Below are 15,731 nucleotides of genomic sequence, written 5' to 3'. Positions count from 1 at the left end.
GACCGATGTTATCTACCGAGTGTGCAATCCTGTCGCTAAAGCATGTGGTGGGATACTACACGGAGAAGAATACGCCTGTTTATGCAGTGTTTCTCGATCTTTCGAAGGCTTTCGACCTAGTCAGGTACGACTTGTTGTGGGGTAAGTTGAGGCAGACGGGCGTACCGGGACCTTACGTGGACTTGTTCTCCCATTGGTACGAGTATCAGACCAATCAGGTAAGATGGTCAAACACACTTTCGGAGGAGTACAGGTTGGAATGCGGGGTGAGGCAGGGGGGCTTAACCTCACCGGCGCTTTTCAACCTGTATATTAATGAGTTGATCGAGGCACTCGGTGAGGCACGTGTCGGCTGCTCGATTGATGGTCACTGTGTGAACAGCATCAGTTACGCTGACGACATGGTGCTGTTGAGCCCATCGATCGGTGCTCTCCGGCGGTTGTTGTCCATCTGTGAGAGGTACGCGGAATCTCACGGGCTCCGCTATAATGTTAAAAAAAGTGAACTGCTCGTCTTTAAGGCAGCAAAGACAAAACCGAGTTATGTGCCACCAGTGACGCTCGGAGGTACTCCACTGAAGAGGGTTACTGAGTTCAAATACCTTGGCCATATTGTAACTGAGCACCTTAAAGATGATGCAGATATTGAAAGGGAACGGAGAGCGTTGGCTGTCCGCTGCAGTATGCTGGCCCGCAGGTTCTACCGTTGTACCGCACAGGTTAAGGTAACCTTGTTCAAGGCGTTTTGCCAGTCCTTATATACCTGTACCCTGTGGGTTCGATATGCGCGGCGGGCATACAATGCTCTCCGAGTGCAATATAATAATGCTTTCAGGATGTTGTTGGGGCTCCCGCGGTACTGTAGCGCATCGGGTATGTTTGCGGATGCTCACGTGGATGATTTTTCATCAATCATCCGCAAACGAACGGCCTCACTGATGCGTGGGGTTCGTGCGAGTACTAATAATATCCTGATGGTTATAGGTAATAAACCCGAATGTGCTGTTTTGAGACACTGGGTTCATATACATACCCATATACCAGGTGCCTCAAAGCAGCGCAGATTTATGAATTAAATGTTTAAATGTTTTAATTGCTAATTTTAATTTTAATTTTAATTTTACTAACATAGTTCTAAGTATTATTCAACTTATGGACTTAAGAGGGTCTGAATTAAATGAATTTTATTTTATTTTATTTTATTTATTTATTTTTATTTTTCGTGAAGCCCACAAACATGAGACGAGACGATTGTATTTAATCTTCTGACTAACCTGTATCAGCATGTCGATGTGGTCTACCGCATTGTAGCTTTTGTGAAACCCAACCTGCTCCGAAAGCTGGAAATCCGTCAAGCTTAGAGGCCAAGTAAATCCTCGAGAACAGCTTATAAATATGGCTAAGAAGTTAAATATTCCTGCAGTTCTTGCAAGGATTACGGTCTGTTGTCTCGAAGAAAAAAATGACAGTACCCTTGTTCCAAGCTTCCGGTGTAGTCGTATTTGGATGATGGAGCTGAATTTGTGTAAAAGTGGTTAAGAACTGGTGTACCACTTGACTTCAAGGATTCGGTACTGATTCAATCATCGTTGTTTTGTTATTTTTAATCTCTTCTACTTCTATCCTGACTTTTTTTTTTAGATGGGTGGACGAGCTCACAGCCCCCCTGGTGTTAAGTGGTTACTGGAGCCCATAGACATCTACGACGTAAATGCGCCACCCACCTTGAGATATCAGTTCTAAGGTCTCAAGTATAGTTAAAACGGCTGCCCCACCCTTCAAATTGTAACGCATTACTGCTTCACGGCAGAAAGAGGCAGGGTGGTGGTACCTACCCGTACGGACTCACAAGAGGTCCTACCACCAGTAAAGACATCGAATAAGTCTTTCGTACAGTAGTGGACTAAGGAGGCTCTATGATCATTCTCTGGGTGAACAATGGGTTTGAGAGCCATAGAGACTAAGGTTGTAGCTCTTCACTTCGCTGAGGACTTCTGATTGTGAAACAACAATTCCTCCATGGGTAGTTTTGGGCTTCGTCAACGACTTCGGCTTAGTTGTTGTGGCCGTACGTAAACATAATACTAACTTAATATAAACATTTCAGTGCTTTTGTTGTTGTATTGCATTTTCAATTTTTGTTGTGTTGATTGGCGAATGTTACGAATGATTAGCTTCCTGATCTTAGTGTTTGTAGTTTGTAGTTTTGACCATCTGAAGTCTATCTTCGCTCTTTATTTATTTATTTAGTTATTTCCATCTTCTTACAAAGTAACAGCTGAACTAAAAAAATTGTAAGGTATTAATGGTAGCTTAAGTAGCGTCTTGAAACAGCTACAAATCACTGCAAGCCCTCATGGAATATATCCGTTCCCGGAGCATAGGCTAGTAAACCAATAAGTAACGAGACAATCCGATGCGTCAGTGTTGCGATATGCTGAATGCCCCATGTCACCTATAGCAAGCACATATAGCGATAGTGATACTAGTACAGTGGAGTCAGAATTCAGAATTTATTGCAATAACTTTTTTATCGCCTTTATATGAAGACGAGCACCTGATGGTAAGTTGTTACCGTCGCTCATGGACGTCAGCAATGCCAGGGACAGAGCCAAGCCGCTGTCTACCATTGAGTACTCTCCGCAAGCCACTTTAAAGAAGAACATGTCATAGCGCTCGGGAAGGACCGTGGAGGGGAGTTCATTCCAAAGCCAGATGGTATGTGGCAGAAAAGATCTTTGGAAACGCAATGTCGATGAACGCAGCGGTTCCAGATAATATGGATTAACTCTGCTCCGAGGCGGGTGGTGTGATGGTAAAAAGCAGATGAGAGGATCATCTCGAATAATTCTTCAGAGCATTCCCCGTGGAACATACGTTATAAATCACACAGAGAACCGAAGTTTCTCCGTAGACCTAAAGGTTCTAAGCGATCCGCGAGAACGGGACTGTCGATGATCCGAATAGCGCGTTTCTGTATGGAGTCAAATGGAAGTAAATGGTATTTGGGAGCCCCAGCCCAGCTGTGGGAGCAGTACTCCATGCGAGACAGGACCTGCGCTTTGAAAAACGCAAGTCTTTGCCCAGGCGTGAAATACCGCTTCGCTTTGTTGAGGACTTCCAACATTTTAGAGGCCAATTTGGCTTTACCTTCCTAATGATTCCGACACTGAACACCGCTCGAAACATCGACCCCAGAATCCCTATGCTCGCGAAAAGCTGCAGGGATACTCTTTGAAATTACGGCGCTATGACAAAAAGGTCCTTATTCGCAGTGAACGCGCAAATCTGTGTTTTCAATAGGTTGAACTGAACGGAATTTAGTTCACCCCACTTGAAGACCTGCCCCAGAGAGTACTCCACTTCAGACACAAATTTTGATCGCCTCTCTTATACCACGTTTCGAAAGAGACTGATAGCCGAGATATCGCGCATCTCCTGTACTATCAACCACATAGCAATGCATGCCATCAATAGATAGCGTGTCATTGATATACAGTATAAAAAGGCGTGGTCACCGAATCTTGTGGTACGCCGGCGTTGATGGTCATGGTATCGAAGCAGCAACCGTTGACGACGACTGTGGTGTTCCGTCCATCCAAAAAGCTAGCGATTCACTTGCTGAGTCCGTCGGGAATTCCGTAAGCTGGAAGCTTCAACAGCTAGTGACGTGCCCTATGCTAGACCCTGTCGAAGGCCTTCGCGATGTCAAGGCTCACGGCGAGAGTCTCGCCTTTGCTTACCAAGGCTTCAGCCCATCTGTGTGTGAGGTATACAAGAAGATCGCCAATTGAATGACCATGACGGAAAACATACTACCGGTCACTAATCAGCTGGAGATCCTTAGGAGGTACTTAAGGAGGTAGGCCTAGACGCGGCGTTACATTTCCGCCTCTCTTCCGAAATGTCAGGATCCCGGCATCGTTTTATGCCGCGTATGCAGCATCCCTACTGGATTTATTATACCAGGGTTTGCTGCGATCCCCAACGGGCATCTCAGAAGAAAGAATGAATATTTCAATTCCCTGAAGTATCGCGTCTTTAAGTTGGTCTGCACAGACGTCCTCTGGAGGAAAAGCAGAGCCCCCATGGGTAGGATGCGTATAAGTCACGCATTCCGTCCCAATCTGCTGGTCTGTACCGCCAAACTTTTCGAAACCCGATATTCGATCAACGACCAGGGCGAGAGAGTGGTATCGCAGCATGGATAAGGCAGTGAACAGACGTTCCTAGCGGAGCGTCGACCACCAACCACACTCTATCTAGCTGCATGAGTTATCAGCAGAAGATCCAACAAAGAAGACTCGTGCCCATTATTTTCTGGAACACGGGTGGCTTGTGTCACCAGCTGAGAGAGGCCGTAAGACAAGGTAAAATCGTAGAGGAGGACCCCGACTTACTGCTGTGGGACCTGTACAGGCAGATGTAGACTTGGGTACAACCCCCATAGTCCACGCGTAGCCACAAAAGAGACAGGTACCGTTGCTCGAGGCTCCGAAGTTGACGACTGCAGACATTCCCTCGGATAAACATGCACACCCCGGATTTACGCAGGAAGCTGTGCTTCAATGCGTAGCCGGGGCATTCGAGGTACGAGGTATCTGGGTCTCAGGGCAGGCTGCGCCATCTCAAGGCGGTGATGTAGGGCGTCAAGGTTGCTATGTAAGCCTCTGACAAATACCACATTAAATGTGGAATGGGGATCCGTCGCAAACACTATTTTACTTTTGTGGACTTTCATTAATTTTTTGGTTGGAGAGTAAGGCCTTGGAGAAGTAGGATGCGAGAGTCGAGATCAAGATCAATAGCTGGATAAATGGCAGGCGTAATACTCGACCAGGGGTTGCGCGAGAAGCCGTCGCAGGCATGGAAGAGCCCCCTGTCCACGATCCTAAATACGATCGCCGGAATCCACTTTGGTCTCCGACTCCGGCACGAAGACTGCGCGACAGGATTTTACACCAGTTGGAGGGACAGCTTCCCGGGCTGGAGCTTAGTAGTGACACCAGAGTTCAGGTCCCCTACTGACCGGCGGGCGGCGGCAGACTCCGTTTCACTGGGTCTAGTGACACCAGAGTTGAGGTCCCCTACTGACTGGCGGGCGGCGGCAGACTCCGTTTCACTGGGTCTAGTGACACCAGAGTTCAGGTCCCCTACTGACCGGCGGGCAGCGGCAGACTCCGTTTCACTGGGTCTAGTGACACCAGAGTTCAGGTCCCCTACTGACCGGCGGGCAGCGGCAGACTCCGTTTCACTGGGTCTAGTGACACCAGAGTTCAGGTCCCCTACTGACCGGCGGGCGGCGGCAGACTCCGTTTCACTGGGTCTCCCTATACTATCAGCAACCCACGTCCCACGAAGTTGTGAGCACGTTTGCTCTGCATGTTCCAAGTATTACCAAAACTCGCCCCCAACAAGGAGGAGGAAAGGAACAGAACTGGCTCTCCAACTCGCACGCCAGAACACAACTAGGCTATTTGGCGACGGACTTTGTTTGGAGGGTGGTTACCAGCCAGTCGGACAAGGTCCTAAGACCGATTGTGTTTTCGGCTCCCGCTTAGCACCACCCAGGGGTTTCTTGTAGGGTATCGCGGGTTAAGCCTGAACCCGGGCGACGACAACTCGGTCGAGCGTTACCCGTCTTGTCCAGCAACAGGATGGGGCGGTACCCTTCAGATGACTCCGCGGAGCTTTCCTTCTTCGTCAGCAGGACGAGTCTGTCCGTCTTCCGGGTTTAAAATCGTTAGCTCGAGGTAGTTTTAGAAGAGCTGCCTTGAACGCCAATAAAATCGGGAGCCGGACCCTTCTTCCTCGACACGGCCGCATGGGTCTCAGCGATCGTGATGTACGGAGGGGGCATCGGCGGCAGGGGCATTGCCATCTTTGCAACGTGGTGGCGTGTCCATGGAAGGAACCGGTAAGTCCTCCATCCCTGCAGACTATTCATATATTTTTGATTAACATTACTGAAATCAACATTAAGCCTAGAAACGGTTTCCACCGTCAAAAGCCTGTGCCATTTTTTGAATGTTTCTTTTTATTATAAGATGCTAGAATTGGGAGATGTAGGATGCTGGAGATTTAGATCAAGGTAATATTATACTCCAATAAAGAGCAGGAAACAGTTAGCGCTCAGCGATCAATTACGTCAGGAACTGATGCAAGGCACGGCAGAAATTTACACCGGTTGGCGTGACAGATTCCAGGGGCAGAGTTTCGGAGTAATAACACCTGGATTCAAGATGGCAAAGACCGTTTCGCTGATTTTCCTATACCCTATATCAAAATATCACGTACAACGGCCTTGCACACATGTCTGCTTGTATTTTCTATACATCGTGATTTTTATTTATTGGTATTTTAGCAACATTTTTGGTAAGGTGAAGCAGACAGCGATATAGTATTTGAAAGTTTTTAATAATGACATTATTTGATCGTTCCAACATCGTCCAAAAACCTACATTGCTCGAGATAAGCCTCCCCAAGTTTAGCCATAATGGTAATTCCTGCGCGCCCGCACCCCATTCGTCATTCGGCTCCATCGAGGGAGGATTTTTCGTTGACCAGAGCGCGGTCGCTAATCGAGAAATTTTTGAACCCAGTGCCAACTCAGCCTCACCTCTCATGCGCATCTTGTCATTCCTGATTTGATATCGCAAGTATTTTGTTTTATCTTTGTAGGCAGACTAGTGGGGGGTTACCGTTGCTCATAGTCTTCAGTGAGCCAGAGGTACAGAAAAGCCCCTGCCTACTATTGTTATTGACTACATACTTTTGGCAAACCCCTTTTGAAGAAATATATATCTTATATTTTCCTGTGTGGTCTATAAAATGAGGAATCCCGATAAAGCCATTACATATACATACATATGTATACTTAAAAGGCGAATAAAATCATCTATGACTACGAAAACTGTGAAAAATTCGAAACGTCGTTAATAAAATAATATTGAAAAACTCGAGATTAAACCGTAAAAGTACTTTAATTTTGTCTACTAGAATTACTGTACAATTAAGGCATAGACCTCAAGTCTGATTGTGGGTGGCGGCAGTCACACTGTGATGTCTATGGGCCTACCGTAACCACTGAACACCAGCTGGGTCTCAAGCTTATTCACTTGTTCATGGAATAATAAATAAAACAAAATGTGGGTCCCAAAGAGCAAACTCCCAAAGTGTTACACAGTGCTATTCATTGAAATATTTTTTTGTAACAAATTTGTGTTTTTATTTTAATACGCGTAATCGATAGTTTGCAACAAACAAGCTAGGACTGTCCTTAAATTATGAGTAAAATTAGATATCATTTTTATCCGCATCTTTCTCTGTTGGATGTACTAAGTTCTTGATGCTGAAACTACTTTCAAATCGATTTTATCAAAATATATAATACAATGTTAAATATTAAAGGTATTTATTATTTTTATATTTGGAGTGTGACATAATAATACTATAATTTAGTAAATACATAATTAATACCACTTTTATAGTAATTCGCGACAGTCTTCGAAATGTAGGAAATAATAAATGCAATTTAAAACCGCAAAAAGTACATTCAATTATGACCTTGTTAGATTTGTGAAAATGAAAGAAAGTATGTATAATAGTGGTCTTGTTCATAAAAGGTGGCCGCATAAATAACTACTTAATGCACCAATAGGTGGCGCTCCTCTCCTCTTCTGAATCGCGGTAGCGAAGTGTTCCACACTTTATTTAAGTACGGCCTCATATCTAGCGTACAGTACTACAAAGTGAATAATAAAAATGCTCATAATCGAGTTTTAGTTCTTTTTTAAACGTCTCCAGCTTTGTTGCTAAGAGGACGTATAATAAATTATACATTACACGGTACTTTCCGGTACTTAGATAGGTGACCGACAATGTCGGACTATTATTATATTGTGCTGATCAGAAATAAAATTGAAATTGTTAGGCAGGCAGTTGACTAGATTTCGAGAGTTAGAGAAATATACAATACCTTTAATATTTTCATATGTTCATCAGCACGACATACATATAATAAAAAATCTTTATTCTAACAATAATCATATCGTTGACATAATAATATTTACGTTGGAGTTTCGTGAAATAAGTTTATTTACGGTAGAAAATGCGACTCTTGTCGTGATTAAGGTGTTCTTTATCCCCCTTAGAAAATTTAAGATCATAGTTACTTAGTTAGCACAACATTCAAGTATCTTCGAATAACTACGTTCACAGAAATTTAAAAATATTCTACATTTGAAAATAATATCATATTAAACAGTGCTTGTAATTATTATGCAGGAATGGTCGTGGAAAAAAAATGTATATTATTTAATATATTATCTCATAATTTGATTACAGTACATCCAAAGAATTATCTTCATGAAGATTTTGAGGTGGCTTGGGGAAATATAGAGTGAAGTTTGTTACAGAACTGTACATAGTCAGTCGTCCTACTCGCACTAAGGGATTATGAGTACCACAATATCATGACGCGAAACGTGAACGAAGTTCGCTCGAATCACGTTTTATTGATTTTTAGTCCGAAGTCGTTTAGCAATTCTTAACTGAAGAGTAAACATAAGATTAAATGAATAATAAGTATATTATTAGTTTCAAACATTACTTTTTTTTAAAATACGCCAGGGAAATCTTTACCTCAAATAATATATTTATTACAGTCTTCGAAAGATATACCTTAACAGCGTTGTTCTGTTGGTAAAGCAACGACATGGAGTTTTCAACCTACTGCTCTATTGGATACGAGTTAATGTTTCCAGATCCAATGCATTTGAAAATCGAATTATTTCATAACGAAGCTTTAAGCTACAACAAAATTTGCTTTCGAACAGCATGATCCTCGGTAGTATAGTGGTGAGTATGCTCGCCTGTCACGCGAGAGACCGGGGTTCGATTCCCCGCCGGGGAGATACTTTTTTTCGTTGGAGCAAATTTAATTTTCTTTAAGAATAGGAAGGAGACAGTAGTAGTTGTCGTCAGATGTTGAACATATATTTGTATGGGCGGATTACTTTACAAACATTTTTCTTGCCTTTGAGGTAGACATCAGTAATGCCAGAGGCGCAGCTAAGTCGCTGTCTACGGTTGACTATTCTCCGATATTTAACAAATAAAGTGACAAGTGTTTTATATGCATTTAATCAATACCTATACTCTAGCAACTAGGGCCTAGCAGATACAAAACACATTTCGTCTCCTTTACCCTCTTAAGCCGCATTAATGTTGGAATGCGGTCTGATTTACAAAAGTAAAGTTTCCCGAAAGAGTTCGTGAAGCCTGTCTATAAAAAGTCTATCTAGTTTAAGTTTTTCAAGACTAATCCTACAAACAGAACCAAGACTCTTATACCCTACTCTCAAACTTCTAGAAGAACGACGCCCAATTATTCTGTATTTTTCAGAAGATGTGAATATCGGCGACTCAACGTCTCGAAATCTAAGAAACCCGACCAACGCCGTTCTAATATCAATCATTTTAAAAACCTATAGCGCGAAACAAAGGTTTAAAAGTACTCGTAAGAGATCTGTCTCTTGGGCAGAGCCAGTTAATGAAACTGAAGACTGATTATGGTACCATCATTTCGTTCAATTCTGAGCGTTTGAGAGAGTTCCAGAAATTCTAAGGAAAGTTATAAACATATTTAGACAATTGAAAAATCTAGCAAAAGACCCAAGGGCTAGATTGGCCCGACACTACTGATGAAATCCCGGATGCCAGCTTGTGTAAGATTAGAATGGCTGTAAAATAACTAAAGAACAACAGGTTATATGATGATGATGAAATTACTGCTGAACCTCTGAAGGCGCGTGGAAGCCCGGTTTTTAAAGCCATTCAGAAAATTTTTAATTTCAACATACTCGATGGGAATATGCCACAGCCATAGACCAGGAGGTCTGTGGTACCTTTCTTCAAAAAGGGTGACAATACCCGTTTGAAGAACTATAAGCCCATCAAACTAGTGGGCGTTGTACCTAAGTTGTTGTTGACAGTCATTACGAACTGTCTTCCGCGTTTGACGACTTCTAGTCACCCGAACAAGCCATTTTTCGAAACAGAGTACGGTACCGTAGATCACATTCATATGTTGCAGTACCTTGTATAAGAGTCCAAAGAATATAAGGAATATAAAGTAAGTATGAAAAAATCTTCGCTTCCATCGAGATCTGGACTGTAACGTGGTCTCTCCAACGCTGCCAAGTTGATCACCAGTGCATCGAAGTGTTGAAGTGTTCGTATGAAAACACTTCTATGTCAAGCCGATTACAGGACCCGGCTTCGGAACCCATTCTTCTACAGACTGCCCTGAGTGAATTTTTGTATGAACATGAATATGGGAAGCGTTTGGGAAGCTGCCCAAAACCTACTCTCATCCCAAATACCGCAATGTCTTAAGACTTAAAGTCTACGATAAGTGATGATATACGTGGTCGCTGAGAATGGACCTTATCAGAGAGCTTAGAGAACAATGGAGAGGGATATGCTCGGAGTTTCCTTACGAATCAGGAATGGGGAGATTCGTACAAAAACCTGACATAGCCCGAATATATATATAAATTGACATAGCCCGAAGGATTACAAGATTGAAGTAATTTTTTTTATTGCTTAGATGGGTGGACGAGCTGACACCCCACCTGGTGTTAAGTGGTTACTGGAACCCATAGACATCTACAACGTAAATGCGCCACCCACCTTGAGATATAAGTTCTAAGGTCTCAGTATAGTTATAACGGCTGCCCCACCCTTCAAACCGAAACGCATTACTACTTCACGGGCTTCACGGTAGAAAAAGGCAGAGTGGTGGTACCTACCCGTGCGGACTCACAAGAGGTCCTACCACCGTAAAAGTAGCAGTGGACCGGACATAGTTCGCAAAACAAATGGCCGGTGCGGCCAATAAGTTCTAGAGTGGCGACGGCACACCGGAAAGCGCAGCGTGAGTATCTTTCCGACGAGGTCGGAGGAATTCACTGGATGCAGACTGCGCAGGTTCGGCTACTGTGGCGAACCTTGGGGGAGGCCTATATCCAGCAGTGGACGTCCGTGGGCTAAAAAATATAACAAAAAAAACTCGAAAATACAGTTCACATGTCTTTGTGTTCAATATCTGGAGCCAATAGACACGCGAGAGACCGGAGTACGATTCCCCGCCAGGGAGATTTTTTATATTTTACTTTAATAATGTTCTATGCACACAAGAAACTTGAATTTGAATTTGAACTTGAACTTTTCGTTTTTTTAAGTAATTCAGTTGTGTAATGCTTTTAGCCTTTTTTTGTTCTTTTAATCATTCTGATTTCTTTTTTTAGCACCTTTAAGGAGCCACATATTTTGAGAGCCGCTATTAAAGGTAACTATGTTGACTAAATTTTTCTCTATATAATTTGGTTATCATAATATGTATTTCTCTGTATATTCAATCCTGCAGGAAAATAGAAATCGTTCCAAGGAAACACGTCTGTGGACGTTATACAACCGAAATTAACGCTAAAGGAATAACAACGTGTAATAAAAATGTAACCTGCTAAAAATACGAGATACCTTAGAAATTAAGGCTTTATGATCTTAGAGATAAAGGTTAGCAGTTAACACACAGAAAGTGTGCGATCGATATTGCTACAACAAAGCTGAACATGCCGGGGATTTCACAAATCCAAGTATGATCCTCGGTAGTATAGTGGTGAGTATGCTCGCCTGTCACGCGAGAGACCGGGGTTCGATTCCCCGCCGGGGAGGCTTTTTTATTTATCGCGTCTTTCAACTAAATCTCATTACATATTTATTTTACAAATCACTATTTGTAACTAAGCAGTTAAGCCTGCAAGCTAGGTTAGTAGTTGCTGGTTAATTAATATTGAACATGATATTGCAGACTTTTTGTATAAACCTGAATAAATTTCTCTAACATTTGTACACCAACATTTGTGCAACATTTGTAATAATCAGAATTTTAGAACTCAGAATTTAAATATGATAATAATATTTGTATATTGTTGTTGTATTTACTGTTCATCTAGCGTGTGCCCAAGGATCGAAATTCGACAATCACTGACATCTCAAAATTTAGACTCATTTTATGCATTACATTTGATTGTTGATAACAGAAAAAAAGCTAAATGAATCAAATGTCTAAAGCTCGTCAACAGGTATTAAACAAAAAAGACGATCGCTTTACAAAAAAAAAGGGAAAGTGGGAACTGTGTCTATTAAAAAAATACTGACATTTTCAAAGATTTTGTTGATAACACCACATATTCATTAATAATAATAAAAAATGCACATTAGAGTTTAATACGAAAAAACACACTTAAATAGCCGCACTAAGCAATTAGTTTCACTTTATCATCCCGGTCAAAATGTTTATGCCTATATGATTAAATTATTATTATAGTGTCATTGGCCCTTGATATGAGTGTAAATTTTCAAGTTAATCGGACATCCTTTAATTTGTGAAAATTATGTTAAACAATTGGGTTACTTAGGTACAGATTAAACTAATAAAGGCGTGTTTGATAAATAAACAAAAATCGACTTAACTGTTCTGTGTTGTAAAAATATAAATATACCGAGTGGAGGGTAAGTTCACATTCCTTACGTAATATCTACGTAATTTATACAACAACAACAAATATTTGTGTTTATTTACAGTTTATGTCGTATATATTCGAAGGTTTGCGTAATTTTGGCACTAAGCACTTGTCAGGACTGGATCTAGATACAGCTAGCACACTCGAATATTCTTTATTCAACTTTCCTATAGGTATTACTGTGTATATCAAATAATAATCAACTTTACTGTGACGTAATAAAACACAATGTTAAATGTATTAACGTAGATTTTGTAGAATCACATCGCAAATTATAACTTATAGAAACCGTCCTCAGTGGTATAAAGGATAGTACGTCCACTCGTATTGAGGGTGGAAGGAACGAGGTTCGATTCCTCGCTGGGGACGTTACGTTTTTTAAATTATTAGCGTAGTTTAAGTTTTTCGTTATGTTTATGGCCTTTTTAAGTATTTCGGTTCAACAATAATTATCACTGTAAGTTTGAAATAGCCACGTATTTTATACATAATTTAATTTTGTAGTGATGTGATTTAGAGTTTAATGATTGCGAGAAATTGTGTTCGTTGGAGAAATCGTATTTGTTTTTCCAAAGATAAATTAGAGGTTAAAAATTTTACTAGTTTGTTTAAAATTAATGTGGCGTAAGACGACTGAAAAAATTACCAAGTAATAAGTACCAAGTAACGAATTTAGGCACTATTTCCGGAATATGTTTAAAAATATCAGTAATTGACAGACATGGTTTAGATTTCACGAGAAACAGGATAAGTACTATATAATATATAAAAGATATACATATTTTTCTATGTGTCTCTTAAATTGAGACGGATATAACGTCTCATCTTAGGCAGCATTAACGTGGTTCTTTGGATTATGACAACCGAACGTCAAGATCAACGATTTTTTATTATTATTTAATATTTCAACATAATAAGGTAGGCTGTGTTGTTTTATTACTAAGTTATAGTCGTATGAACTACCATCTATGACCAAACCGAGAAAACAGAAGTACATCAACAGGTTCGCAGTGCACGCAAATCTCGTGTTTGCAACTAGATGGAGTTGTTCGACTGAGACACCGCTTTCCTACCCCTCCTAGTATTGATTCTGTCTTTCGCTGATATCCAGACGATTTGGCGCTTTACTGTTCACGTTAGAGAGTGCAATTTTCTTTAATTTAAATAATTTTTGAGGAAACTGATCAAAAATTTAACTTCATTGGAATATCCCTCGGTGGTATAATGGATAGTACGTCCATTCGTGTTGAGAATGGGAGGATCTGGGTTCGATTCCCTAGCCGGGGGGGTGAAATTTTTCAATTTTTATTTGAACACGTTTTTAGATTTACCTCATTTCCACTCCCTGTTTGCCATGCAGGAACAATTAAATCTCCTTTCGATTTATACGTCAAAGGAAAGTTTTGTGTGTTTCAAGTATTCAATGTTGAATATGATGGTTTTTCTTTAACTTAAACATTAAATAATTTATTGTTTTATTTGAGAGTTATAAATAAAACGTACAAAGATATTTTCATTTGCGTTTGGACTACTGCAGCCAGTCCTCAGCAGTATATTTGTCGACTAAATGGAATCGAATATTTTTTTAATCAATATCTATATATTACTGGTGGTAGGACCTCTTGTGATTCCGCACGGGTAGGTACCACCGCCCTGCCTATTTCTGCCGTGAAGCAGTAATGCGTTTCGGTTTGAAGGATGGGGCAGCCGTTGTAACTATACTGAGACCTTAGAACTTATGTATATCTTAAAATAAAATTGTTACCGTTTGAATTTAAAGGCAAATTTACTATTATACTAGTAGTGTGACAGTCGTAAGCCGACTTGGCTCTGCCCTGGCAAGTGCTTAGTTTAGGTAAAATGTGACTTTGTATTTACTCGTCTATTTAATTGATTTGTATAAATATCCTAACACACACAAGCGTATACAAGATTTACATTTTCTTAGTGTTGAATTCCGTAAAATCTTCTTGGGATCCTCGTTTCACAATAAATAAATCATTTTTTTACTCAAATATATACATAGTAAGAGTGGTGGGCCTAAATCAGAAATGTAATTAAAGCTTACCATAAATTATCGAATGGTAAGCAATATCGACAATTACATCGAAAAATAAGCGGTTTTGTTTTTAAAGTTAATACTCGTGTATTAATCAAGCTCATTGTTAAGTACGCATGATTTTTTTTTCAAATACACTACACAAAATAGCTTCGAGCCGTCAAATGCGGAACTTTTCACTGTAATTTAAACGGTATGGGAGGAATATATAATAGATATTCACGACGATCTAAATCTAGTACCGATACGTAAGTATCTTAAGAAAGCGCCAGAATGCTACTTTGAAAAAGCGGCGAGACACGATAATCCTTTTTCGTGGCAGCCGCTGATTACTTATCGATGTCTTTTTTATTTTTTATTGCCCGTGTAGGTAAACGAGCATACGGCCCCCCTGATGATACGGACTTCAGCAATGCCTGGGGCAGAGCCAAGCCGCAGCCTACCGTATGTTTTATCGGAGTTCCTCCGGATCCACTTTCGATGCTTATAGACTCCTCAAGCACCGGTCGCCATCCTCATCGATTTCATTGACTACAACGAAGAGCTCGACGAGCGATCTATTCCATAGACAGAGCCCACTGAGTTTCTCACCGGATCTTCTCAGTGGGTCGCGATTCCGATCCGGTGGTAGATTCTGCGAAGCACTGTTCTTGCTGGAGTGTGAGGCTAGTGTTAGCAAATTCACTTAGGTTGAGCCCTTGCACTCACCTAGCTGTCCGGGCGTAGCTGGAATAGCCCCTTAGGCTACCAGCTTATAGGTAGGGAAAAAAAATGTTACCTAGCATGTGAGAGATGAGAATCAGTGTGTAAATGTCCTCCTTCATGCTAATCGTCGATTGTGGGGAGTGTCATTTTTATTTCAATATGTCTAATAAGGGTAGCATTTGTTCAATATAATGTATAAGGACAAATGCATATACGCGTCATCCTTATACCCATATTTGCATTCCTATCCATGTACATATGTATATTAGTACAAAATATTAAATTTTTGCTAGAACTACATCTGTAGGAGGGCAAGGAAACTACAGTAACATCAGCAGAGCTTCCGATCGATGTAAGTCTGACTGTGAGGAACAAAA

At 41.0% G+C, this 15,731-nt stretch overlaps 1 protein-coding gene and 2 non-coding genes across 4 annotated transcripts in view; 2 read left to right on the top strand and 1 right to left on the bottom strand.

The window, feature by feature from the left end:
* The window catches only part of LOC101743425 (calpain-C), an 82,741-nt gene that overhangs the window by 34,007 nt on the left and 33,003 nt on the right, over positions 1-15,731 (bottom strand). The window lies entirely within an intron of this gene.
* Positions 8,843-8,914, top strand: TRNAD-GUC (transfer RNA aspartic acid (anticodon GUC)). Its single transcript has one exon. It is a non-coding gene; the product is annotated as a tRNA-Asp (tRNA).
* On the top strand, positions 11,667-11,738 carry TRNAD-GUC (transfer RNA aspartic acid (anticodon GUC)). The gene has a single exon. It is a non-coding gene; the product is annotated as a tRNA-Asp (tRNA).

The sequence above is a fragment of the Bombyx mori genome, chromosome 1 (genome assembly GCF_030269925.1).
Source record: "Bombyx mori chromosome 1, ASM3026992v2".
Taxonomy (NCBI): Eukaryota; Metazoa; Arthropoda; class Insecta; order Lepidoptera; family Bombycidae; genus Bombyx; species Bombyx mori.
The sequence above is the reverse complement of the archived record's forward strand: the minus strand, read 5'-3'. Positions and strand labels throughout refer to the sequence as shown.